Source organism: Mus musculus, chromosome 8 (genome assembly GCF_000001635.26).
Source record: "Mus musculus strain C57BL/6J chromosome 8, GRCm38.p6 C57BL/6J".
Classification (NCBI taxonomy): Eukaryota; Metazoa; Chordata; class Mammalia; order Rodentia; family Muridae; genus Mus; species Mus musculus.
The window spans coordinates 8,477,403-8,501,866 of record NC_000074.6 but is presented as its reverse complement, the minus strand read 5'-3'; the positions used below and the strand labels follow the sequence as shown (position 1 = coordinate 8,501,866).

Genomic DNA, 24,464 nt, shown 5'->3' with positions numbered 1-24,464 from the left:
TAAAACACTTAGAGAAGCAAGGAGACCTGATTTTTGTCTTATACCATTGCTTTGGCTATGCGTGTGCGTTTCCTTACAGACTTTTTGACATGTGAGCTGTGGTGCCAGCCTGGGTGTTCTGCTCGCTGAACCTTGATCTTTCTGTTCTCCTGCAGGGCTGGAATTGAAATTCACTTGGTCAGGGGTGCTGGGATTAAAGAATTTAATGAAATGCAGAAGTACCCTATTAAGGAACAGGGATCATTCTTATAAACCATGAATTAATTCTTATGAATTAGGTCCAAAGAGCTTAAGTAAAATACAGCTGATATTTCATAAGTGATTTCAGCCCTCTTTAATAGTACAAGTCTCTGGTGTGTAATATTTAGGTAATGATTATCATAAAACAGACATCTTTTGAGGGCAATTAAGTGTTCTCGGCAATTCTCTGTGAGGGAGCCGGGAGGAGGATGTCACCCCATGCCGCCGTATTTATAGCACCGCCACTCATGATGTTTAGAACTACGGCTGTCTCATGGTGTAGGAGTGTGTTTTTCAAGGTGCCCAATGCTGGTTTCATCACCAAATCTTCTCAGATGTGAGCAGTGGCACACACAGGCTGGCTTTTCAAGCCCAGGCTCTGGTACATAGCAGGGAAAGGCTTTGTGTATGAAGCCAGAGTACTGCCCAGAAAGAATGTGGGGTTATCCCCCTCTCCAGCCAGAAGGAACAAAGAGAACAGCAGACTTGAGCTGACCATGCTACATCCACGGAGTGATGAACATGTTTCAAGGTACCCAGGCTTGGCGTCTGTTTTATTAGCAAACCTGGAACTGGTGATGTAAAGCCCCCACTGAGGGCCATCTGAGTTCCTACTCCCACCTTGTCACACTTCAAGACCAGTGTGTCACAGGGGACATATTAGCTGCTCTTCCTTGTTGCTGTGGCAAAGTACCTGGGGGAAAGTATCTTAAGGGTAGGGGGGTGTATTTCAGCTCACAGTTCGTGGGTATACAGTCCTTCATGATGCGAAAGCATGATGACAGAAGTGTGTGGTAGCTGGTCACAGGAAGCAGGGGGGGGGGATTTAGAATACAAGGCAGTGTATTGTGAAAATAGAACTCTGAACCCCCACATCCAGAGTCCGCCATGACCTCTGTGCCACTTAAACAGTAAACAGTGCCAACGACAAGCGGGTAACATTTAGAATAAAAATGGTAAAGACAATGTCAAACAACCTATGGCGGACACTGCTGTTTGCTGCAGGGGCTGCACGCTGTCTTCTTTCCAGCATGTCCTCTCTATAGTTGTTCACCTGGGCTCCTAGATATGGGGTCTACCTGACTCTGGGGGTGGATCTTGGTGTGAGGCCAATCCTGTGCTGAGGGGTGGCCTTACAGGATGTATGGTATGTATGTATCTATATGTGTGGTAGAAGAAAACTTGTATCTGAGGTCAATGTCCAGCAACCAAATCCAGAAGGGTGTAGGCCAAGAGTTGGGGAGGATGTAGAGCTAAGCCTTGGCTCATAGCTCTGCCTCTTCCTGAGGAGTTCTGTGGGTACCTGTGGCTCAGCATAGGTAGTCAGCCGCGTCTCCTCTCATACAGACATGGTGTGGCATCATTTTCTGCTCCGATCATAATAACCTTTTATGATCGGAGCTAATGATGTAAAATGATAAGCTCTACTTTAGAGAATACTGGATTGCTATGAAATGACTCATGCGTGGACCATGCTTTGCATTTACCAAATAGCCACACCACACCTCACTCTGCTGCTTTTCATCCACCCCCACGGATTTTTGGCCGTCTCCTGAGATTCTCCCAACAGACAGAATGGAAGTCTCTGGCACCGTGTCTGAACACCCACTGTGCTCTCTTGACTTAAGCTGCTGTTGGAATCTTAGAATATTTGGGATCTTGGCCATGGGGACCATGCAGGTGACTGAGGCGAATGGCTGTGTGAAATTGTTAGGAAGGAATTCCAGGCATTGAGTGACGGAGAGATTCCAGGTGAGACTGCACCAGCAACCCTGGGCACTTATTTTATTGAAAGATACACAATAAAAACTGGTAACAGTGGTACACACCTATTAACTGGGAACACAGGAGGCTAATCCAGGAGGATTGCTATGCATTCAAAGGCCAGCTTACTGTATGAGACCGTGCCTCAAAAAACAAAGAGCAAAACAAAAACCTGGGAAGGATAGAGAGTAAGATGTGTCCGTATGAAACTCTTGCATGCTGCAGTGATAGCGCTGTGACGGCACACTTTCTCAGAGCTTGGGGACAAGTCCTGAGCATAGCCTCATCAGTCACACCCAGTTCTGCTTTTCACTTGGAGATCACAGGGGCAGCTTGTGCCGTGGGTTTCCCCATATTGGCTCTGTGCAGTGTGCCCCTTGTTCTATCAGACAGTTCCCTGGGGTGCCATGGCTACCAGCCACCTCAAGGTCCCGAGGGCAGCTGGCTCAGGTCAAGGCTGTGGGGATAGTAGGATCAGGTCATGATTTCCAGAGAATTCTGTGGGGCTTCTGGAAGAAACAGTCCAGTCTTGTAGCCTTATCCGACATTGTGTACCAGCTGTTGTGATTGAAGAGTCCTCTGCCCTCTGCCCTCTGCCCTCTGCCCTGTCTGTGCTGTAGTGACAGGTTTAGTAGTGACAGGTTTAATTCTGTAGCCCAAATCCCCAGGAACTCCTTCCTTATACTTGCCTGGCTTGGTAGTGGGCTGCAGCATGGCGTCCCTCCACCCCTAGCTGGATTCCCCTTCACCAGCATTTTTACCACCTTTGCCTCTACTGGTTCCCTCCAGGCGTGGGTCAGGGACTTTTTCTTTTTTCAGACTCTGCCCCTTTCAGTGTCCCTGAGAACAGCTCCAGACCCTGCCTGGCCTTCCCAGAAATTCCCCAGGAAGCTGCCCCATGGAGATCCCTGGCCCCTGAGCAATCTGTTGTCACCACTCTGCCTGACTTGATAGATTATTATTTCCTTGTTATTTTAATGACTTCTCTACCAACAGATGTTGTCCCTGAGCCTACTCAAAGGCGATCGCTGGAGTTTCGGTATTTTTTCTAAGTCTTTGTGAAGTTTTTCCAGGATGTCCAGTTCCTTGGGAGATTCTATTTTCTCTGACTTTGGGTCTTACCAAATTCCCTCTGGGAAATAATCACCAAGAATTTGCCGCAGAGTTTAAAGTTTGTAATCTTTTTTTTCTGAAATTGCTCTTTCTGAGTCCTCCTTTTCAGATACCTTTCCTTAGGTATCAGACCTGCAGACCTTCACAAGCCGTTATCACTCTTCCCACCAGAAACCACCTTGTTCTACCTTCCCAGAATTGCCAGAGCTGAGGGTTCACTTCTCTCCTCAGTACCCCATTTCCAGCTTCAGTTTCCTGCCCCCAGGTCTTCAGCTGAGGAGACCAGCTCTGTACTTCGTTGGAAGTCTTATAAGCCAACCATATAAGCTCTGTCCTTGCTACATGGAAGTGGAGGTGTGGAGGGGAATTAGCACAAATAATAAACAAACAAGAGAGGGTTAAAGAGACAAGACACCCTAGAAAGAATTAGTCATGGCTCTTTAGTCTTTGTCCAAAGAAAAATAGCTTTGTGTGCAGCTGCGTTCCTTGTCGTCTTTATAGATGTTCCCATGGGAGTGAGCATCTTCCCCTGGGAAGAAGGGTTTACCCGACACACCTTGGCAGAGAGCTGAGTCACATATGTAGGGTATGACACCAGCTGTGGGTGCTCAGTGGCGGGGCTGTGGGAGCTTCCCATCACTGCCGGTCATTCCTTGATTTCACAGCCCTGCGGCTGTGGGAAGGGCTTGGTTTTGTTCCCTGGGGTTGATTGATGTCTAAATCTCTCAGACTTTTTAAACACTGTTTCAGCTTTGCTTGTGCTCTGGGGAAAAAAGAAAAAGAAAAGAAAATGCCATAATCTAACAATGGGCCGTATTTCCCCACTTCTGAGGTAGAAGTCCAGGATCTAGGTGTGGGCATTGGTTTCTCCCAAGGCTTTGTTCCTGACTCATATAGGCGTCCCCCTGTCTCTGTTCACTCATCTTGGATCTCTTTCTCTCATAAAGACACCATTTTTGCAGGGTTAGGACTCCACCCTAATGGTCTCACTTTAATTACCTCTTTGAAGGCCATATGCGTCAATAGTCAAAGGAGGGGGATGCTCGGCAAGAACTGCTAAGGACTCTGTCCATACTGAATGAAGAACCTGGTCCTGGTGTCCACGAGAGTAGGCTTGGCTGGTTCTGTCTCAGGCACAGGAGACAACACAACTTTAGACCCATGGCAGGGCTATGTAATGTGTATTCCCTGAGCTCAGCTGGTTCCCTGCCTTGCTTCCGGTCAGCTGTTCTCATCAGGTCAACTTAGTTTTAGGAGGCTGTAGAGGCAGCAGAGAAGTGGGTACAAAGGGGCTGAGGCTTGACCCAGAAGGTCATAGAAGGTCATTCCTGTTCTGGGCAGGGATGGGACTGGCTGTGTGGCTCCACCTAACGCAGAGTCTGAAAGGTAGGCACCAGAGGTCTTACAGAACTGAATAGTGTGTGAGAGGAAGTGCCCTATGTTAACTGCTGTCTGTTAGAGATAATTGCACTTTGGGTCCTTCATGAAAGATCATGTGGCCAGCACCATACCAAGCACTGCACACACAATAGTCTGTGTTCAGCATTAAAATTTATCTGCATTTTCATATATACTGACTGATCCCTCCATCTGCTCTCCTATCTCCCTGTTCCCCTGTTCTCCTCTCTCCCTCCCTCCTATTTCCTGTGGGACTGTGAAAGGCAGCCTGTTTTCTGGTCAGGCTAGGTTTAAACCCCGGAGACCTAGCAGGTAACTCTGCAAGCGATGGAAGTTTGCCATGCTTCCAGACTCTTAGGTTCCTGCCAGGAGGCCCCAGGTGACCATCAGTCAAGCAGGGCAACACCCAAAACGCCCCCCTCTCCCCCCGTTCTGTCTGGACTCCATCCCATAGTTCCCCAGCAACAGCCAGGTGTGCTCCTCCCCAACAGTTACCTGGCAACTATAAAAGGGGCTGCTTGCCCCCTCCTCCCTCTCTTACTCTCTTATTCTTGCCCCTCTCTCTTGCCCTCTTGATCCCCCTCTCTCCACATTCCCCCCACCTTTCCACGTGGCCAGCCTCTACTTTTCTACTCTCTCCCTCTCCTTTTCTCTCTCTACCTCTACTCCATAACAATAAATGCCTTAAAACCACGGACTGACTCTTCTCATCGGGATCCGCTATGCTGGAGTGATGGAGCAGGTCTTCCTCTAATGAGCCGTTGTATCTAACCTCCTGCAGGAAGGACTCTCTGAGTCCCACCAAGCCAAGCAACCCCCAGAGCTGGCTCTTCCATGGCACCCAGCAGCGTCTGTGGTGCCTGAGAGTCTGAGCCAGACTCCAGCAAGGTCCATGCGCTACTCCAACCCCAGAGCGGGGTGGGGGGTGGTGGTGGGGGTCCTGCGGCTTCTTACAGCCCAATGCCTACCTGGCGCAGTCCATGAGTGGCCCTAGCCCTGTGGTGGGTCACCATTTTAATCCACAATCCCCTATCCCCAGCCCTCAGTTCTCCAATCCCCCATCTCCCTGTTCCCCCATCTCCCCATCCCCCTGTCCTCAACTTCCCGATCCCCCGACCCCCTCCCCATCCACTATCTTCACCTGTGTTCTCCTGTCTCTGATCTTTCCTCTTTCTCTTTCTTGTCCTCGTACCCCTCCACCCGTAAAGTGTCTTTGCCCCTGCTCTTGGGCCCCTTTCTGGTTTCTTTGGCCCATGTTCACTGCTACATAAATACATGTGTATAAAAACTAGAAGCTAACTGTTACGGAGCTCATTTTACCCTTTCCTTAAAACAACTGAAGGAGGAACAATGAGCCTCAAGCGGGAACGAACCATCCCAGAAGGACAGTAAATGGATGGAGCTTGGGGAACATTACCTGGGATTCTTTAAAAGTAAACTTATTTCACTTTTTAGTGATGGGTATGTGTGTGTCTGTGTGCATATTTGGGTGTCCCTGTCTAGTCTCCTGGGGCTGGAGTAACAGGTGGTCGTGAGCTGCCTGCATCATCTGTAAGAGCAGTGTGTTCCTAACCACAGAGCCATCGCTCCAGCCTGTGTCTAGAATTCTTGAGGTAGCTGTACGTAGGCTCTGGAATGGAGCAGGAGTTGGGTAACAGCCACTGGGGACTGGAACTGTCAGGGAGCTGGTGGCGGGTGGCCTGTGAGACGTTCCCTAGGTGTGGGATGGAAAACGAGTGTGTCATCTGCTATCAGCTCTTTGCCTGCCTGTGTGGAAACTGCCTTTTGTTGCAGCAGTCTTTCAACAAAGACTTTTTTTTTTTTTTTTTAAACAAAGACTTTAAATCCAGAGAGGAACATGGAGTTCGCTTTGTGGACAGTCCAGGACTGTGGCTGGCCACTGCACAGTGGAGCCAGATCTCAGAGCAGCATGCTGCACTGACTCCCAGCTGAAATAAAGAAGAAAGGGGGCAAGCAAACTAAAGTCACCGACTTCCCACATTAGTGAGATGGCAGACCTTTTCAAAGCAGTGTGCTCCTGACCCCAGTACATGTGCCACCAACCCAGTACATGTGCCATGACCCCAGTGCATGTGCCCCTGACCCCAGTGCATGTGCCCCTGACCCCAGTGCATGCGCCCCTGACCCCAGTGCATGTGCCGTGACCCCAGTGCATGCGCCATGACCCCAGTGCATGCGCCCCTGACCCCAGTGCATGCGCCCCTGACCCCAGTGCATGAACTTAGCACTGGCTGCTGAGCAATGGCCTTGGCCTTGAGCCATTGTGTTGGCTTCCAGAAGACTACAGAGCCTTTGTGTCTTCAGGCAGCAGAATCTGAGAAAAATAAAAAATAATTGGATAAAAATAATTATGGAATTCCTTCGGTCATGCCTTCCAAAAAATCCTAATGCTGAGGTGGATAAGTGGACATCTGTAAATGGAAGCTAGGGAGATAGTTCAGCTGCTAAGAGCACTGGTAGAGGACCGCAGTTCCCTCCCCAGGACCCACATAGTGGATTACCACTAACTGTAACTACAGTTCTAAAAATTCTGAACCGTCTTCTGGCCTCTTTGAACACCAGGCATGCATATAATATACATACATACATGCATACACTCTCATACACACAAGATACACATAAAATAAATGAAAAAATGTGGATGAATTTCTTTTCAAAGAGTCTTTTTTTATGCAGCTATGACAGAATCCTTGAGACTGGGTAAGTTACAGAGAACAGAAGTTTTCATCTCACAGTTTCTAGAGGTATGAATGGGAGAGGAGGGAGGTCAGGAGGGAGAGAGAAAGTATATCCTCCACGTTGAAGCTTTTAGGGCACGCTACCACTAGGGGGCGTCACAAAGGTTTTTATGGTCAGTTACACTTCTGCTTTCAGAGGGGGTGGCGACGTGAGGGATCCCAGCCCCACATTTACACTGCCACGCCTCCCTGTCATGACTCTGTCTCAAATCGTTCCGTTAAGTTGCCTTTTCCATATTTAGACACAGCGAGGGGAAAGGTAAATTACGCACCACATCAGCTGATGTGGTCCTTTTCCTTGGTCCTGATCACTAACCACCCCTCATTAGAGGCCATTGTGTGGCACTGGGACTTGGGTTTCCACCACACACCTTTAGAGGACACATTCGTACAACAGCCTTCTGGCCTACTTGTGGCCATGTGAAGATCTTCCTGTCTCTCTGTCTTGCCCTATCTCCTTTCCCAGTCTTTCTCTCCTTACCGCCCCTACCCCCATCCCCTCCTATCTCTGCAGATGCTAGCTCGGTGTCTACAGTCTTGCTTTGCTTCAGTGCACTACACTCAAAGTGTCCAATGCATTTTCAACTTCTGTAATGTCAGTCCTGGGTGCATTTTGTATTAAAGTGGCATTTCTCTCTTTTCCAACAGAGAATTAACTCATTTAATTACAGTAAAGAAGATATTGTGATCTGTGTCAATGGTTTTAGAAAAAGATCCTGGCATCGATCTGTTTTTGTTTTCCCTCGAAAAAAATGTTAAATTCAATGTTGAAGACAGAAAATAGGAGATGCCATGAATATTTTAGCTTCTTCCTTTTCAACTCGGGGTAGTGACACCCACATCAAGGAGATAGCCTTTGAGATAGCCCTGGAGAACGCTGCCATCCCGTGCCAGTGAAGGGTTCCTAGCTTAAGTTGCTTTTTGATGACCCATCATCAGATTGGCCCCTAGGACTCACTGATTAAGGGTAATAGTAGGTCAGTCTGGATGATGGATGATAATCCATCACTGGAGAGGAGAATGGGGTCAAGAGCATCCTTGGTAAGGTTGTGTCTACAAAGTAATAAGCTGTCTCAGTAGGGCTGATTTAACAGGGGTGAGTGGAACAGCTCATTTGCTGGCCTACACTGGGGCGGTGAACTGGGGTGACTAACTCACTTGGAAACTAAGAGTTTTCCTCTTTCATTCTAAGAATAAAATGTTTGGGGATAAATGTTACTGTTTCCCCAATATGAATGCTTAAAGAGTTTGTGAATGAAAAAAAATAGTCTATAATCCTTAGACTGAAAAGTATATATACAAAATGTACTCAGCCACTGAAGGCATGTTTGTGTAAAATCCATAGATACCTTTAATCACCTCGAATATCTTTAGTGTGTCTTCTTAAAATAATTGATAAGTGTATGTGTATGAGAGAGATTGGGTGAGAGAGAGAGAGAGAGAGAGAGAGAGAGAGAGAGAGAGAGAGAGAGAGAGAGAGAGAGAGAGGAGGAGGAGGAGAATGAGGTGAGAGAGGAGACAGAGGGGAGAGGAAAAAGGAAAGAGTGAGAGAGAGGAGAAAGAGAGGAGACAGTGAAAGAGGAGAGAGAGAGAGGAGGAGGAGGAAGAAGATGAAGAAGAGGAGGAGGAGGAAGAGGAGAGGGGAGGGTATGGGAGGGGAGGGGAGGAGAGGAGAGAGCTGTGTATGTGTGCCCATATGTGTGTGAATGTGGGTGTCTGTGCACCAGGATATGTCTGAGGAGGTCAGAGCACAGCCTTCAGGAAGCAGTCCTCACCGTGCTTGAGACAGGTTTCTTTGCTGCTGCATAAGACTCTTGAGCATCTGGAGACGATCTTGTCCCAGTCACCCAACCACCACCGACACATCAGATAACAGGTGTGTGCTACTGCACGTGGCTTTTTCCTGGATTCTGGAGATTCCAACGCAGGTGGCTAGGCTGGAGTGGCAAGCAGCTTGCCCACTGAGCTATCATCTCTGCTTGGGATCTGATTTACAGAAACATCAAGTAGCAGGTAGACTCCCCACCCCACCCCCTCCGCCTAGATTATTTCTCTTGTTATTATGGCTGGTTGTATGTTCTACTTGTGAAGAGTTAATGCATCATAGTTACATAGTTTCCATTAGCCTTCGCTCTGCTTACATTCTGAGGACTTTGACACATGTGTAACACCATGTATCCATCACTACTTATCTACCCTACTGCCTGGAAGTTCCCCAGTATTCACCTATTCAGATTTCATCCCCTTGCACCATGGGAACTAGACTTTTTGTTGTCTCCTTAGCTTTCCTGATTGTAGAATGTGTAAGAGGAAGCACGCAGCACACTCTCTTTTGAGGTTGTCTGTTGCATCCAGCCATGAACACTGAAAGTCCCTCCATGTCTTTTTGTGGCTTGAGAACATCTTTCTCTTTTTACTGCTAAGTCATGCTTCCTTGCCTGCATATAGCACAGCTTGTCTGTTCACTCACTGACTGCAGCGTATCTGGATTTCTTCCATTGCTTGGAAATTCTGGAGAAAGTCACTGCTGTAAAGTAATTCTGCTCAGGTTCTGTGAGGATGTATGTGTATGTTTTCCTTTAGGTAAATGGCCAGGACCTCAAAAGTCAGATCAAAAGGTGTAATTAGGGCCAGCAAGATGGCTCAGTGAGTAAAGGCACTTGCTAGCAAGCCTGACACCTGACTCTGATTCCACGTGGAGGGAGAGCACACACTCCTGCATGCTGTTGTTGACTGTCTACAGGTGTGAAGTGAGGTGTGCTCCTGTCCTTGCACACAGACACACAGTGAAAACAGTTTTAAGATTTTAAACAAATATATATGTAATTGTATAAGAAGCTGTCAAACCACATCCCAAAACACTTGGTAATTTTTTTTTTTTTTTTTACCATTTGAGGTTCTTATCTCCTTTTGATAGGTAATTGTAAAATTTATGAACTGCCTATTAATTATCTTACCAATATCCCAAATTTTACAAAATGATCTTAGGTGGGGAAAAGGCATGGGAAGTGTGTGTGTGTGTGTGTATACTAATTTACTTTTTAAGTAAATTTAACTTTAATTTAAATTTCTGATTTTTTTCAGAGAGTTTTCAGAAGTGACACTGGCCAACATTTCTTATTGTATCTTTCTGTTTTGCCTCAGTTTATACAGGTAGCTAAGCCCAGGACAGTAAACTCTTCAGTTCCTCCTGTCTGAAGTGAGCGTCAAAGCTAAACCATTGGGTTACAATTTGTCGGCTCACACTGTGTCTAGACTTCTGGGCTCCAGTTTCAGGTTTTCGTACTTTATCAATTAGACTCCCCTGCTTCCCAAGAGGGGAGCTATCAAAGGTATGTATGTGTCTACCGAGCTGCCCAGCTCCAGATCAGAGCGAAGTTTCATTTTGGTCTGATAAAGGCTTATCAGGCGGAGAGAAACAAAGCAACAGGAAATTGAATGATATGGTTAACTCCTTTTCGGAGGCACTTCCTGCAGACCAGCCACCCTCACCACACAGGTTTAGAGGTGAGATATCAGACCTTGATCACAGAAATGATTTCTACCTTGCTGTCAGGGAGACTCTGGGTGGCCAGTGCCCATTGCCCTGGGTAGGTTAATGGACTGTGAGCTTACCTAGGGGAAAACAAGACTCCACATTCGCCTTGGGAACTTGTCAGGAATTTAAAGATGGTTTCTGGGCTAGACACTGTTAATCTATCAGGGGGAAATGGAGAAGCCCAAGCTTACCAAGTGCAGCTCTGGCCTGATAATGATAACGTACAGGGAACTTCAGCTGTTTGTCCAACTGGAGAAAAAGTAGGGGAGGAAAGAAGAGCGGCATGATGGAGACAGGACAGAGAAAGTAACATCAAATGTAAGAGCTGCACTAGGACTCTCTCCTCCCTCTTCCCTTTCTCCATATTGAGGATGGAAGCCAGGCCTTGTTCTTGCTAGGCAAGGCCTTTGCCACCAGCCCACGCAGCCAGCCTCAGGACTGGGAATCAGGGGAGGAAATGAAAAGACACACGACCTTCATAAAATGAAAGAGAGCCTGGCTACGTGGTCACAGAATGACGTCCACAGCTGGACACCAGAGTGGGAAAACGTCCTCCAGCTGTAGCCAAATCTGTTGTTTTCAGGACCCAGAAGTCACCAGGCCGGTGGTATTGGAGACAGGAGACAAGCGGGTAGGGATTCTCTTACAAGCCAGAGGTCTAGGGAGGCTAGAGTCTCCTCTTTGCCACTGTCCTGGAACTTAGTAGATGAGACTAGTCTCCTGGATGCCCTCATAATTCTGCAGAAAAAAAAAAAAACTCATGATTTTTTATTTTCTTTTCCTGGAAAGTGTAATTTGAAGGATTGTCAGAGGACAAAATTGAACCGTGGTCACAAAGGCTGTGCAGGAAGACCCAGGAGCATCATGGGGCCAGGGCCTTTGGTGTTTGCAGTTTTGTTTCAGGGAGACAAATGCCCCTGCTTTGATCAAGTGTCAAGTGTATGTGGCAAATTCCTCTGTGAAGGACCCCCTGGTATACTGCCTGCACACGCAGGCAAGCTGCCTGCAGGGAGGTGGGGGTTGGAGGTAAGCAAGCATCATTTGTTTTAAATTGCACCACGGTAGAAATCCATGAACTCAGGGCTGCCACAAGCATTCTGGGCACAAAGGAAAGCTGTGCAGAGGCTGCGTCTCTTTTGATATAGATTTTGCCGCCATTGTTCCAGGTGTCTCCGGAGAGAGCTTATTTCCATATGTATAGAGAAACGGAGTGCTTTCTCTTGCCGGTTAAAGTGTCACCGAATGTATTTTTAGCTATACATAAAGCAGCGGCAGTGTGAGGCATCTTACCGCCAGGGTCGCAAGGTTTGAACATCCTTTGCCACTGGAGGAATGCTAATGAGATGATTCTTCATTCCACTTATTTTAATTGCCAAACAACGCTTAATTCCCCACCCCACACCCCCGACTTAAAAAACAAAATCAAACAAATCCCTTTTTGTGTATAGCCAAGTTTGCCCTTGCAGGAGATGGGTGTTGCAGAAAGACCCCAATCGTCCTGTGCAGAAGGTTCTAGGCCTGGCCCTCTCCCTGTGCAGTTAGTGCGAGGTGTCAGTGTCTGCTCCCCTTTCCAATAGCTCGGAGGATGCTGAGAGGAGACGCCCGTGGTTGTCAGAGAAACACGGCGATATATTATTAGATCTTTCATAATTAGGCTTTGCTGATGTGTGCAAGAGCTTAATCAAAAACGTTATCACCCAGCCTGCTGCTGGAGGTGGGGGTTGGTGATGGTGGTGGGGGAATCTGGAAAGTCAAAGGCTGTTCCTCCCCGTGCTGGTTCTGTAAGATAACAAAGGCAAGACAAAGGCAGATGGCTCCTGCCTGTGGTTCTGAGCAGGCTCATGCTTTGGTTAATCACGTGACGTACGTGACAGTGGGTTCAGAAAACCTGAAGCCCCTCCTCGCTCCCAATTTCTGAGTCACTCCACCGACCAGGTGCTGACTAAGGCTGTGGGCTGTGGGAACCTCATTGAATGTGTCTGCCAAGCGTTTCCAGGTAGAGCTTGGCTCCCCGGGGGAGCTCTAGAAGTCCCTCCCTGGGTCACAGCAGGCCTGCCTGACTGCGAATTTCAAAGAGTGTATCTCAGCCCTTAGATAAACCTGGCTGGTGTCCCCTGGCAGCAAAGCTGGGGGAAGACCTCGGGGACAGCCATCCTGCAGCGCCCAGGGCTGTTTGGACAAACTGTGCTATGTTTTTTCTGCCCGTATCTGGGCATGCAGGTGAATCCTGGTCCCGCTGGTATCTTGGCTGGCCACTCTCTCTCAGGCTCTGCGGGGAGCTGGGGGTGCATCCCTGCAAACGCTCCAGCAAAGCTGTGCAAACAAACCCGGCCGATTAGTTGGACAGGCTCACTGGCTCGGGAGTGTGAGCTGGCCTGGCAGCCCTATGCTCTCAACCCTTTCCAGGCTGGGCTTGTTCCCAGAGCGCTCATCAAGGAACACACTACCTTACCCTCTGGATGCTGGGTGCTTGTGCATCTATGGGCAGGACAGGATACTGATTCTTGCCTTGGACTCTTTACATACAACATATCACACATTCATTCACACACACACACACACACACACACACACACACACACACATGTGCGCGCCACTCACGTTCACTACAGACTATACAGCATTGGGTCAGAAGCCGTGATGGCACGAGGCACATAAATTTTGTGTCTGAGTTATTTAACCCACCTCAGAGTTGCACAAGACCTGTGTCCTTGTCTTACACGCTGCGTCAGATAGAGGCTGGCAATTTCTGTGTTTAAAGGTTCAGTTTAACACCTATAAATAACCTGACGTTCTGAGCTTTTTGGGAGAGGCTGCTCAAACTGACTTGACTTTTTTTTCCCTCTCTTCTGCCTTTGGTTTGAAGTAAGAGTCAACTTGGTATAAAGAAACCTCGGGTCCCCTTTGAGGTGAAATCAGAGTGAATCAGAAAGAGTGATTACGCCCTTCTTTAATCAGAGACTCTGGGGAGGATTTTCTTTTAGGAGAGAAGCGTCAAGCCATGCTCTTTGAAAATTACTTTCATATTTTCTTGAGCAGTTCAGAGCAGGGAGAGTTTTAAGAGTTGTCATTTGCTCTTGGATATCAGGCGGCAGCCTCAGCCTTTTGTCTGAGCCCTTCCTTCTGTGTATCCGAAAGGACTTAGCTGGCCCCGGCTTTGTTGTGCACCACACAAGCTATCAAGTGACTAATGCCCTTGGAATCTCATGGAGACATTTATTCTGCCCCTGTTGCTATGAGCCCTGTGTTCTTTTGTGGAACCTAACAATATAGGTAACATATCTAAAGTATGACCCTGACCAAAGGAACTTAGTTTTAAGTAGCAATTGTAAAATCATTGTGTACACGTCACGGGCCTGTCAGGTCCATTCTCATTTTAGTGTTTCAAGTATGTTTGCGCTAGTGACGTGGGCTGATTAACCTGAAGTGAAGTTAAAGCATCAATAGAAAAGCTCACCCACATTCACACTGCAAGTGTTTATTAAACCAGTCTCAGCTACTTGGGGGAAGCAGTACTCCTTCAGGGAATTAAAAAAAAAAAAAAAAGGATAATCAATCAGGAATTATTCAATGAGCTGACAAAAACAGCATTACAGGTCAAAAGTCCCCCTGTTATTTAAAATAGACGATCCATTTTCAAGTCAAGAGTTTTTCTCTGTATTGCCCTGGCTATCTTGGAACTAACTCACTCTGTAGACCAGGCTAGCCTGGAACTCAGAGATCCACCTGCCTCTCCTCCCAAGTGTTGGGATTAAAGTTTATGTTAATAAATAGCTTTTAAAATTAGCATTTCCTGTCTGCTTCCAAAAATTTGGTTCAAATTCTTCTCCCAGTGCTTGGAATGTTAATTTGGTGACTAGCAGAGAAAGTGGTGTGTGTGTGTGTGTGTGTGTGTGTGTGTGTGTGTGTGTGTGTTTGAGACAAGATCTTACACAGAGTCACAGGCTGGTCTGAAAACCACTACAAAGTAGCCCAGGCTGGCTGGCTTCAAGTTGTGGAAACCCTCCTGTCTCCACCTCCAGAGTTCTGGGATTGCAGCCATGAGCTCTGATGTCTGGCTAGGAAATATGGTTTTGTCAGAATTAAACGTGTGCTCGTTTCTTAACCTGAGACATTTAAAAATTAGTTGGAGCCAGAAACAATTAACGGTCCAGATTTCTCTCACTTATTTTTGGCTTTTATCTTACTTGTTTGTTCCCATTTTAATTAGAAAATAATACAATGACACAATTAATTTTACCTGGCAGGCTCTGTTCCACGGCAACAGGGGCGTATGTGAAAAATGCTGCTGGCTTTTTTCCTCTTCCCCCTAGAATGAGAATTTTTTAAAACCTAAAAGTCTGTTACCATTTAAGCCTCTATAAATGAATTTTTAGACAGTGTTTGAAATTTGGGCCTTGATTTTCACACCTTAGGGAACCATATGGAGGTTAAAATGTGATTCTTTGTTTTGTATTATGCGTTATCCCACATATTTTTTTGACCAGTGTTTCTATTTAGCCATTTTAAATACTTTCCATTTAAGTCACATTTCCTCAGAAACTGGGTCCACGATCACTGATAACATTCTAACGTTGCCACATTTTATTGATTTGTATTTGATGCCAAGGTTGATAAGATGTAGATCACATTTAAAAATTATGTGAAGAAGAAAAACCTACATTAGACTCAAATCTTAATTAATGTGACCATACTCTCTTAGTGAAATGAACACAGTTTTACCACATTTTATTTTTTCCCCCCAAACTGTGTGCTGCTCCTTACCACTTTGGTTTCTTTCCATATCTTCTCTTTGGAGAAACCAGACCAAAAGTTGTTTGAGTACAGACGTGCAAAATCGTCTTCCTTTCATGCTTTGCACATCATGCACTCTGTGCATGCTCCGGTGAGTCGTTTGTGACTGTATTAACTTGATGGTCTATAGGTACAGAGCAGTATAGTAACATTAGAACACACATCACGCTTGCTAACAAGGTAAATTCATGTGCTTGGTATGGGTGATAACTTCCTTGCTGTGGATAATATCTGTTCTCTTGCACCTGATAGAGTCACAAAGTAAGTATTAAATCTGGCCCAAGGAGCTCTGAGGAACGTGGCAGTGATAGGGGACGCAGAAAACTTCTGTCTCAGCATTGTTTCAATGGCCAACCCACGAGACTTGCATGCCTTTGAGTGAAAACCCTACTCTCTAAATTGTAGGCAACAAGGTTGGGGAGACCCCGACTCAAATCCCCAGCAACTGCCAAAATAAGTAACATCTAGGAATGGGCTTTCTCAAGCCAATGATTAAAACTTTCAAAGGGTACAGTCTTTGGATCTGAAGTCTCTGATTAGTTAGTCTTTTAATTACTTCTCTTTTTATTATTTCTTTAAAATGCAGAGTTTAGGTGAAAATGACAACAAAACAAAGCAAACAAGTAAAACAAAATAAAACAGTTCCCATCTCTTGGCAGCCTTTTTGACCAAGTGTAAGTCTTTATGAAGGAATTACAGTTAACCAGTTTTGGGCAGCAGGGCATTTCCCTCAGCCTCATTCCGGGTTGCTCCTCCTGGCCTGCAGGACTCAGGCAGGGTGGGGGTGGGGCTTGGCTTCTATGTCTTACAGCAAAGCAGCTTTGGTGGGAGCAGTTATCATTCATAGTTCTACAGAACTCTCATAATTATCTATTGTTTTCGTCAAAAACCAACATGGTTTTTGTGCACATCCAAACTCTCTTCGCACAAAACTTCACTCCTGCCTTTAAAATACATAGCATGTATAATACTAGTTTTACAAGTAATATCTTAAGTTGGAGTCTGATAAAAATACCTAGTTATCAAGTATTGTATTAAAAACAAAAGGAAAAACTCTAAAACAAACAGCAGGCCGGTGAGATGGCTTAGCAGGTAAAGGCAGTTGTTGTGGAAGTCTGGCCATTTCAGTTTGATCCGAGAACTTTCTCCACAAAGCTGTCCCCTGACTTCCACATATGAACTGTGTGGCACTGCTAGTACAGTACACACACACACACACACACAGACACACACACACACACACAGACACACACACACACACAGACACACACACACACACACAGACACACACACATACACAAATACACAAATAAAAGTAAAAAAGTCGTTGCTGTATCCTGCCTTTTATCTGTTCACAGAGTTCCTTGAAAGCAAGCTACAAGCCAGTTTCACTGCCTTTGTGTAGTATGAATAAGGCTTAGTTAGAGGACAGGGTCAAAGTCACTGTTTTACCAGACAGTAATGGCATGCTAATGATGCTGGAGCAGCTTGGAGCTCCGAGTGACAAAGCCTTTTGCACTCTGTGGTGATGCTCTCTCCGAGAATTCAATTAAAACGGAGGCTCTGAGCTGCTGGCGGCGGCTGTTGCTCCACCGGGGAGTTTCAGTTAACACACTCTTCTTGCAGCCATCGGAAAGTCTTAGGTAAATTGTGCAGACTTTTTTTTTGTTGGGTTTGGCTTATTTAGTTTTTATAAAATCAGAGTTTGTAAATATCATAGCAAAGCCTTTCTCACAGTTTGGGTGGCTAAACAGACTTTACAAGCTGTATCTGAAGGCCGAAGTTCATTGAGATGTACAACCAATCAAATTATTTTCTTTTACTTTAGTATTTTATTTTAAGACAAAGCCCCATGCATGCCAAGCTGTCCTTGACCTTGCTGTGCAACAGAGGATAACTATGTGCTTTTGTGCACGTGTGTGCTGTAGGGGGATGGGAGTGTTTTCTGTGCATGTATGGCTTATGTAAGTGTATAGTGCATATATGTAGTGTGTGTGTATGTATGTATATATATATATATATATATATATATATACATATATACATGCATGTAGTGTTATGTGCTGCTTTGTGTTGCTTGTGATGTGTGTACGTACATGCACATGTGTGCATAAGGGAATACATATGCATTTGTACATCTGTATGTACATGAATATGGCCTCTGTGCCCATGTGTGTATGCACATGGTGTGTGTATGTGTAGATAAACATGCATGTGATTTCTCACTGAACCTAGAGCTTTTGGATTCGGGCAGGTAGACTTTCCAGTCATATGTCTTAGTGCCGACTTAGCATTGGTCTTTAAAATCTGCACTGCTGTGTTCCCCTTTTACGTAGATGATAGAAATCCAAACTTGGGTCCTCCTGCTTGTGTGTGTGGCAAGCACACTGCAGAGACAGCAGCTCCCTGCCTCATCACAAACTTCCCGGCCTTCTGTCTCCACAGTGTCCAGGGCGATAGATTTACACTACTCAATCCATGTGGCATTGAGGTTAAACTCACATATGCGGGACAAAACAAACGCTCTACCAACCCATCTACCAACCCAGCCCACATTTCTTTTGATTGCTTGGTAAATTTTTAGTTTATTTCACTATGTTAATGAAGGCTGGAGAGATGGCTCAGCTGTTAAGAGCATACACTCCAGTTTGGCACTGGGCACATCTGGGTTCCACGGGCATCTGCACTCACAGGCAAATAAATATACATTTCCATAATTGTTTTAAGTTCACTTCCAGAGCAAGTGATCCCTCATCCCGTGGCCTCTAAGATGTTGGTTAATGCTCTGCTGGCTCCACAGAGAAACTTCCAATTTCCTGAAGAAGAAAAAAAAATCTTCAGGGTTCAGCTTTCTTCAAAAAGGATAATTCCAGATTCCAGGAAAGAGCAAGCCATAGTACTGTTTCAAGGCAGGAGTTGAAACTTTGGTCCATGGACTGCGTTTGAAATCGAAAGGAATGTTGGGGTCATCGCCAGCTTCCTCGGCTTGGGGAAACTGCTGTTTTGCTAACTAGGCCGTAGTTAGGTCTGAGTCAGTTACTCCGCAAGGTCAGTTCTTCCTTCAAATCAGGTGGGTGTTCCTGCCTCTGAAAACAGTTACTCTGTAGGGAAGGAAGGGTCTTGTGGGTCTTGTGTCTTGTGCTGGGGTTCTGCAGATCCCTCGCTCCCCCAATCATCGCTGAGGGAAAGTCCTGCGCAGCCTTTCACAACTTCCTACTCACAACTTGAATCCTTAAACAAAAGAAAGACAAAAAAAATAGCATCTCAAAGCTTCGACACCCTTACAGTATCCTGGTCTCTGTAATCCAGATACTTTACAGGCAAAGCTGAAGTGGCCTTTGTACTGGCTGTACTGGCTCAGGAGACTGGCAGGTCCTGCAAGGTGTGCCCTCTCTGTGCTCCCTCCCCTCCCCTCTCCTTTGTTCTATGATAAACTTTTGTCCTTTTGGGTGCTAACATTAAAGACCTGTTCTTCATTCCAACTAACTCATTTTAAACAGAAATGCCATGTGTCCTATTTTTAACAGACAAAGGATAAAGCAGTGGGCACCAATTAGTTCGGTTCTGGAAGAGGACTATCAGGTCTGCAGACCCCTGGCTAGGTTGTATATGGCCTCAAGCAAGGGAAACCCAGGGCTCATTTAGGATCTGTAAGTCTAAAATGACAATTTGGCATTTAGAAATTGAAGCTGAAAAGAGTCTGGTATCACCTTGATTTCACAAGTCCCAGCCTCCAGCTCACCAGGCAGCCTTGGGATGCCCAAGGCTCCTGGGGGACCAGGGCTAGGCCCAGGGAGTGGGAGGCTGGAGTCCTGGGCTTTAGGAAACCCTTCTTATCTCTGCTTCTGTCAGGGACCCTATCTTGCTTACACAGCCAGGATCTGAGGCCAGGACTTTCAGCTGCTCTGGCTCTATCTTCATTTCTTGTACCTGGATATCGATTGCCTTTAAATTGGGAAAAGAGGCTGCAATCTCATTTGATAAGGGGATTTCGGATGTCAAGCCTCGGAATTTGTGAAGCTGGAGAGATGCAGGCCAGGGGATGCGGCCTTAGGGAATAGATAATGGAAAAGATCTACCTTTAAAGTGAAAGCCATGCTTACCATCAATAGGATAAGTTTAAGCAGGAAAGCTTAGAATCTAAATCAACATAGGACATTGAGGTCCTTATATGGGCAGGTCAGATAAACCTATCTTTAAGGTTCTTTTGAGAGGCAAAAGCCCAACTTAGGAAGTACTTTCACTTTAAAGTGGTTTTTTTCTTTTCTTTTTTAAAAAAATTATTTAATATTCGACAGCCTTAAGAGCTAATGCTGAGTTCAAAAGAGAACCTTAAAAGTTTTACCCATAGTTCACCTGGAAACTTATAAGTGCATTAGTCTAAGTTCAGCTATGGAATCTCTTCAGAGCTCTTGGACAAGATGCCCACATTCTCTGTGCTCTCTATCAAAGGTGTTGGTACCTACCTAATAGGGCCTATGGTTGGCAGAAAGCTATTAATTTATATAAAAGCCTTAGAGCAATGCCTAGGGTATAGCAAGAACTCTAACCCCATAAATCATATTTTTAAAAATCTCTTTCAAGTTCTGGGAGGTGACAGGCATTCTTAGTCCCAGCCTGAGTTTGGATTATTTTGAAAACAAAGCCCGTGGCAGCAAACGGCATTAGAGAACAGAAGAGGGGGTGGGGAGGACGCTGTGGGAGGGAGGGGCCGTTCATGGATGACTGTGGGACTGTCCACTTGAACATGTAGTGCTTCGCAGAGGCTTCTGGAGGGGGCTACGTTAAGGTGTCCACTCCGCTCATCCCTGGCGTCCAGCCTTTGGTCAGGAAAGAGGAAAGAGAAGGGAATTGCACGTGTAAAATCCCTATGTTTCACACTGAGGTATTGGAAACCCCAACGGATGACGTCACCTCAGCTTTCTCAAAGCTAGGGGGGGGTTGGGTGAAGCTGCATTCTGCCACCTTGATGGGGTTGGAAATTTAAAGTCCTGCATGCCCAATTTGACAGGCCCAGAAACTGAGTCCAGTGGAGTACACCCCAACACGTACTTATAAACTTGTAAGACTGGGTTTTAAATCTCAGTCACACATAAACATCTGAGGCTAGCACTTTTCCTGCTGTTTGTTTGTTTGTTTGTTTAATTGTGTGTGTGTGCGCGCGCGCGTGTGTGTTTGTGTGTGTGTGTGTGTACTTTATGCACGTAGTATCTGTGGAAGCCAGAAGAAGACTTTGAGGTTCCTGGAGCTGGGATGACAGGAAGTTGTGAGACGCCTGATGTGGGTGCTGCTGGGAATTGTACCTGCTGGGCCTGCGGCTAAAGCAGCGAGTGCTCTCAACCCTGGATCCATTTCTTCAGCTCCGATTTGATTTTTTTTTTTTTTTAATTTAGAGTTTGTTTTTGTTTGTTTGGTTGGTTTTTTGATTTATTTATTATTTATTTGAGACAATGTGGCTGTCTTCAGACTCACCAGAAGAGGGCATTGGATTCCCATTCTAGATGTTTGAGAGCCACCATGTGGTTGCTGGGAATTGAACTCAGGACCTCTGGAAGAGCAGCCAGTGCTCTTAACCGCTGAGCCATCCGTCCAGCCCCGATTTGATCGAGAATCTCGGATGCATCTTCACTAACATGCGGGGCCTGATTTATTTCTTCTTCAGAGTGTAATTCTTAGCACAGTTCTATGGGACTAGTGGAAGGGCAGTGAAATGATTGAAAGAAAAACTTTGAGGTTAAAAAAACAAACCACATATAAAAGTGATAAGAACTTATCTCAGGGAGTAATCCAAAATGTACACTCTTTAGCCAGCACAGCGAGACTTCCTCCAAATTTTAGTTAATGCATTTTCATCTCCAGCTGCAGCTTCATTTTTAAATTGATCTTTACTATGAGTGGAGCTGAGAGGAAGTTGATGTGTGACGGGACTGTGTGGCAGGGGTTACTCTTATTTAACTGTAATTACAAGAGTGTCTTCCTTTTCTATCCCCTCTCTGCTATACACAAGGTAGAGGTGCGTGTTTCTAATGATTAATGTGTGACTACTCCCCAAGGGGGGGGGGGGGACGACACAGTCGAGATGTTTTCTAAAGACACAAACTGAAGCAACTCACATCTCATTGGCAAGATCCATGGTTTGATCACAAAACAGTTATAGAGTATGCAATTTGAGTATCATTCAATAAAGGAGATGACTGCCACCGGATTGACTGCATTGTCAAAGTTTTAGAATTAACACTGGTTTGTCTGATTGGAGAAAAAATAAAGACACAGGGCTGTGTTGTGATGTGATTATTCATATGCCCTCTCCTCAACCAGGCCTTTATGGGCATCTTGATGTCACTGTGAGGGCAGATTATTCTGGGTCTGCAGATACTTGCCGGGGGGGGGGGGCATTAAATGACAGAAAACACCCCTATCTACCCTGGAACATCTCCCTACACAGCCCCTGCTGCCTCCTGTTACCCTCCCCCTCCCCCACCCCCTGCCCTCACACTCCTGTGAGCTGCAGGTTATCTTCATCCAAAACTGGACAGGTTCCTGCCTTTGTCCGTGTTCATACGATGTTTTTGCCAAGTCTTTCACAGCTCCAGTTATGTTAGGGTGGATGACACAGCTCTTTTGTGTTGGCATGGCTCCTCCACAGTATGCCCTCATAGCTTCTGTTGGTTTCAGCTGTGGAATTGGCTGCGTGTCGGAAGTGGATCGATATGTACCCATTTTATTGATCACTTTGTATGTATGTGTGTGGTGTGTATGTGAGTGCAGTCTTGCATTAGCCATGGTGTGTGCACAGGTCAGAGGATAAGCTTTTGAAAGCGGGTTCTTGTTCCACCTTGTGTTCTGAGGCAGGGCCTCTCTTGCTGTTTCTATCTCTACCCAATATTCTTCACCTAGCTGGGCTATGAGTTCCTGAATGACTTTCCTGTCTGCTCCCCATCTCGCTGGAGGAGTGCTGTGACCAGAGCTGCACATCTGGGTTTTCCTGTGGGTTCCTGGGTTTGAACTTGGGCCCTCAGGCTAGCTTAGCAATCATATTTATCCTCTGGACCATTTCATGTTTGACTTTTTACCTATTTATGTTTTATGTTTACAATATTATTTATTATTGTTGTTGTTATTGTTATTATTTTGAGACAGGGTTTTTCTGTATAGTCCTGGCTGTCCTGGAACTTGGCCTGTAGACCAGTCTGGCCTTGAAATCATAGAGATCCACCTGCCTCTGCTTCTCAAGTATTGGGATTAAAGGTGTGTGCTACCACCCCTGGGCTGTTTAAGATACTTTTAAGGTAGCTCTGGCTCTTGTATTTTTATGTAGTTTGATACTTAATTAACTGATTTTTAGGCCATTTAAGTTTAATGCAGTTACTGCTGTGATTGGTTTATTTTATTTTATTCTATATTTTGGTGCTAGGAACATAACCCGGGACCTCGTGTGCTAGGTGAGCACTTTCCCACCAAGCCGTGTTTCTGGCACTTGAATCTGTACCTTGCTTTTGTTTTGTATTCTGTTATTTGTTCTTTTCCTCAATGTCTCCTTTTTTCTCTCATTTCCTGATTTCTTTGAAATCCATTCTGTGCTTTTGTAGCAGTTTTGTTTATTTGCTTTCTGGATGATGATGTGTGTGTATATGTGTGGGTATATATACATACATATATATGTATGTATATATGTATGTATATATGTTGAATTACTGTCTCCAGTGCTCCAGTGTCTCTAGCTCACCATCATCACCACTGAATCCCAATGAGCCCCTTGTCCTATTGCTGAAGCACACTGTACATTTATTGGTATAGCAAAACACATCCCCTCATTCTCTGGAAGGTTCTTTGATGTCTGGCTGTCATGTTTTTTTGGGTCTTCTTTACACAGTGGGTCTCTCCTCTCTGTCTGGTTCTCCTGTCAATCCTTAGAACTCACAGATCCATGAAGGAAAGAAGCCATGTCGTAAAGTTGTCCTTGGCACATTTACACCCGACATCATGCACATGGAAAGAAATTAATTTCGACTGGTTTCGGACAATCTGATTTTGATAGACCTTTGTGTAATATTAAACTTAAACCTATTTGTTTTATGTGTATGAGTATTTGCCTGTATGTATGTATGGCCACCACCTGTGTTCCTGGTGCCTCAGGAGCCAGATGAAAGTGTGCGATCCCCTGGGACTGTAGTTACAGATGGCTGAGATTCATCATGTGCGTGCTGGGAGCTAAGCCTGGGTCCTCTGCACGAGAAGCCAGTGGTCTTAACCTCTGAGCCTTCTCTCCATCCTCATTATGTAAACCTTTCTTAATTTAAAGAAAACATCCCTTTGTTTGGAGCTTGGTGACCTTTTTGCTTATGTGAGTATATAGCTTTATTAAGTCTTAAATGTGGGCTATCATCTCCAAACTGCATTTTACTCTTTCCATGGATTTCATTAGGAGTATTGAAGTGACGCCATGGTCCAGGGGTCCTCTGCTCTGCAAATCCCACTCTCCTGGCTTCTCCACTTGGGATTCATGACTCTGCTTTCTCAGCCTTCAGAGACTGCAGATTCAGCGTGAGCAGGTCCCGTGACTCGTCTGGAAACTTCTCCAGGGGATGAGCTGCCTGACCTCATTTGTGTTTTCTGGCACCACCACTGTTGCTTAATATCCGATGTCTTGAAGGTCATTTCTGTGAACAAGAAGTTGTTCATTAGTTGCTCCAGGCAAGGGGACAGCTGTGGTCTCTTTTGCCTCTGGTTTGATTTTCACTCCTCTCATACCTATTGGATAATAAAACAGACCTTTCCTAGGATGTTGATAGGTTTAGAGAAAAGCTCAAACTGAAGAATAAGAACATACATGATAACTTTGGAATCAGCACATCTGC

At 45.6% G+C, this 24,464-nt stretch overlaps 1 long non-coding RNA gene across 3 annotated transcripts in view, besides 1 other annotated feature; it reads left to right on the top strand.

The window, feature by feature from the left end:
* Nucleotides 10,528–13,813: an enhancer, noted in NCBI's record as "VISTA enhancer mm985". NCBI's record gives its function as "enhancer in: midbrain (mesencephalon)[9/9]" and the evidence as "EXISTENCE:transgenic organism evidence [ECO:0001131][PMID:17130149]".
* Nucleotides 17,139–24,464, top strand: part of Gm31135 — a 48,123-nt gene continuing 40,797 nt past the window's right edge. For all 3 annotated transcript variants that reach the window (XR_870125.1, XR_870124.1, XR_001778504.1), the window contains exon 1: nucleotides 17,139–17,249. This is a non-coding gene — a long non-coding RNA (predicted gene, 31135). The remainder of the gene's footprint in view (nucleotides 17,250–24,464) is intronic.